This window comes from Hibiscus syriacus, unplaced genomic scaffold (assembly GCF_006381635.1).
Source record: "Hibiscus syriacus cultivar Baekdansim isolate YM2019G1 unplaced genomic scaffold, ASM638163v2 tig00110234_pilon, whole genome shotgun sequence".
Taxonomy (NCBI): Eukaryota; Viridiplantae; Streptophyta; class Magnoliopsida; order Malvales; family Malvaceae; genus Hibiscus; species Hibiscus syriacus.
In genome coordinates, this window is record NW_024062639.1 from 113,849 (window position 1) to 117,736 (window position 3,888).

The window sequence follows — 3,888 nt, forward strand, 5'->3', positions numbered from 1 at the left end:
CACTTGAACTAATTTCAATCAATAAAAATAAAAATAATAATATAATTCAAAAGTAATGAAAGGTAAGTTTATATGGCAAGACAGAGATTTTTATTTTGTTATAATTTATAGTAAAAGTAAATAATAAAACAAGTAAGTGAAAGGCAGATCTCATGTGACTATGTAAAGGAACTGTAAGATTGTAATCCAAAGAACAAATCTTACAAGTGAAGGCAATTAAAGTTAATTGACTTTTGCTTCAAGCCTAAAACATATTTTTGTTTATCAAGTTTCATTTTTGTTCATTGTAGGATGTAAACGAGTTGAGTTAAGTTCGAGTACTGTTGAGTTGAGTTCGAGTACTGTTGAACTCGACTCGAAAACTCTAAAATAATATTCGACTCGATTCGAAAACTTGTAAGTCTAAAATTTTCAAGCTTAACTCGAACTCGAAACCATGAACTGAAACTCATAAAAGCTTAGAATGAAAAATAAAATTAACTCAATTGAAACTTTAAACTCCAACTCGAAAACTGAAACTTAAATACATGAAAAATCTTATATCGCATTCTTTTAGAAAAAATTAACACAAAAGTATATGAATAACAAATATCTAAATCTATTCGGAATATTTTAAAATATATATATATATATATATATATATATATACAAGTTCACTTGCGGTTCTAGTATCCTCTAACTAACAATCTATAAAATCTTATGTAAATAATAGTGATTTATAAAATCTATTCGTATTTTTTTTATAAAATCTTAATTAAATTTTAGGTATATTCTGACCCTAAATTAAGGGAGTTATCTTTAACCTAAACTTTTTTTAAAAAAAATAATTTTCTTATAAGCTAAAGTAATAGTGATTTATTAATTACCTTGTTTTGTTTAATAGTTGTTTGGATAAGCTTAACCCACGTCGTATTGAAAAAATTGAAGACACAGCGAGTCATGTCACAGGTTTAATAGTTCCCGCGAAATTCTTGACCATGCCTTTTGCACTCCAATTATTTTAACCAACTTTTATATTTTATAATTTAATTTTATATGGAATACGCGTGAAATAAAAGTATATGAATAACAAAAATCTAAATAGGAGTATTTCTTTTAAATAAAATATAAATATTTGATATTTAAAATTAATAATTATAATTATGGCATGTGAACTCAAGTTCATAATGTTAAAATCCGGTCCATATGTGAAATTGTTACAGCTGTTTTCTTCTTGGTTTCAAAATTTCAACGTTCACATTGCCAGCTTATGCTCAGCAGACACCGACCATAAGTAATTGTCATTATATGACGATGTTAATTAATGCATCAAACCGACACAGACATCGAGATCCCATCCCTTCCCCCAACCTGCTGCGTTTTCATTCGCTATTTGGTCTCCTAATCCTCGACATCAAACTTTCTTTAAACTTTAATCCATTAGATGATAAAAAAGTGAAATTCTCCCTAATGATTTCAAATTCGAGTAAATATATTTATAGAAATACTATCTTATAATCAATCGAATCCATACTAGAAAAAAAAAAGCTTTCTTTAAATTTACCTTTTGACTCCATTCATGCCACTCAAAGTGTTACCGAGGAGAACACCTACCTTAATGAAATTCCAAAAACGCTCCGCCATGAGGCAGCGGAAGTGGATCCGTCGGTTCCTCTGCAAGCTTAATTTGAATTTTATAAGTTTGTGTAATTCCGTACAAAAGCCATGAAACGCAATCGATGAAAAGCTATCACCTACTTCTAACACAAGCAACCCTCCATCATCATCAAATAGAGTACTTGTTTCTCATCACGGGGACTTGACATTTGCCATGCCGAATGATTCGAATCGTGGCTCTATTAAGTCTACTGCTTCGTCATCAACGACGCGTGAACTCCTAGCATTGGAACTCAAAAGAACCAGCCTCTCCATACAGTAATCAGCAGGAAGGGTACCTATTTGGTTGCCGATGATTCTGATACCATTCGTGCCTGATTGCACTGAGCTCTCTGCTGACCTTGATGTCATTGACATGTGGTCGTCAGTGTCGTATAAATCCTCGATTACAGTTTGATGTCTTTCGAGAAGAGCTTCATTCTTCATGTTATGGGTGGATGGCATCTTCGCAGTTGAAGAACCATGCAACATTATTGGCAAGTGGCATACTCTTGCTAGTAGTTTCATTGAATTGTTATGTGATAGTCAACTTTCTAAATGGATTTAAGAAGGTTACTTGGTAAAAGTTTACAGGAATATTTCTTCTTTTCGATTTATCAGGAGCAATAGTTGATAGAATTTGCACAACCTCGATCATTGTTGGCCGAGTATCAGGGTCTAACAGTAGGCACTCCTTTGCTAGGTAAGCCATTACCTGCATCTCTTCTTCCGGAAAATTTCCTTTTAAACACGAGTCGGGTAACTCCGAGCTCACTTGCTTACTATCTTGTAGACGAGGGGTAGCCTGAATGGCACAAAGTATAGACAAAACAGATGGTTTAGTTGCAATAAAAAGATGAGAAACGGTAACATGAAATGGTTACTTTACCCAGATAACAAGATTTCTCTATTGTTTGATTTATGGATGGGTTGCCGACCAGTGGTCAGTTCCAGAAGAACTACACCGAAACTAAACACATCCGTCATAGGTGAGGCTTTTCTGAAAACTGCATATTATGGGGCAAAATAACCAAAGGTTCCCTGCATTCTTGCTGGAGAACTCGAACAGCTGGGAAGTCCATCGGCTCTTAAACGTTTGGCCATACTGAGATCAGTTATCTGAACATTTTCAGTAATCAATATGTACATCAACTGGCGAGAAATGAACGTATGTTAGATGTCTAAAAGTTAAACATCCTCACTTTGGCTCTCCAGTTCTTGTCTTGAATAATATTTGTAGATTTTACATCTCTATGCAAAATTTTGGGAGCAGCTTCTTCGTGGAGATATTCCAAGCCCCTTGCAGCACCAATAGCAACCCTAACACAAGTTTCCCAGGACATGGTCTCCCCCGAAATTCCATCCAAACAATCCCTCAAATTACCATTAGGCATGTATTCAAATACCAGCAGTCTATCAGCATGTTTCCCACCGGATTGTGAACAGTAGCTGAGCAAGGGCACCACGTGGCAGTGATGTAGCCTCAACAACAGCTCGACCTACACAACACAACACTGTAAAATACCTCATCGCGCATTGAGAACAATGAGTGTTTTCATTGACCAAAAAAACTTAAGAAAAAATAAGCAAGTTGAGACTTGAGATTGTACCTCTGTTGAGAAGATGGAATCTGCATCAAGGCCGCCACCTTGAATTTTAAGTCGCTTGACTGAAACAATTCTTCCATCCTTGAGCGGGCCTCGGTACACATAGCTACTTCCTCCAAGTCCTATTAGATTGGAATCGGAGAACTTATTGGTTGCATTTTCCAGTTCAGAGTACGAAAACTGGCAAATTGTTCCAAGCACAGTCCCCATTTTGTTCCAACAAAGGAATGAAGCACTTTGAAAGCATCGTGAAAATAGACAACGTCATACATTACATGTCTAAACTAAATTCAGAATGAAGAATGTGGTATGCAAGGTTAAACAACAAAATAAATTAAAATGGTCGAGCATTTGTAATTGAACTATTGAAAGCAAAGAAGTTTATCAAAGACAGGCAAATTATAACATGATAAAGCTTATATACCCTTAGTTTCTGATGCCAATGAAGTCTTGTGACTTATTAAGTTGGCAGCTCTGTTGCAACTAGTTTCTTTATCTGATGAGAATATTGTCGGTCTGATGGGGCACTTCGGGCATTTGTCCTTTCGGTAGAAATAGCATGTTAACGAAGCAAGAAATGCCAATGTTGTGAGAATCACACAGAGTAAAAGAACAATCACAACAACTCTGTTAGCATAGTTCTTTC

At 35.2% G+C, this 3,888-nt stretch overlaps 1 pseudogene; it reads right to left on the reverse strand.

Moving 5' to 3' along the window:
- Positions 1–1,758: 1,758 nt before the first annotated feature.
- Positions 1,759–3,593, reverse strand: LOC120114528 (annotated as a pseudogene).
- Between the last annotated feature and the right edge of the window lie 295 nt (positions 3,594–3,888).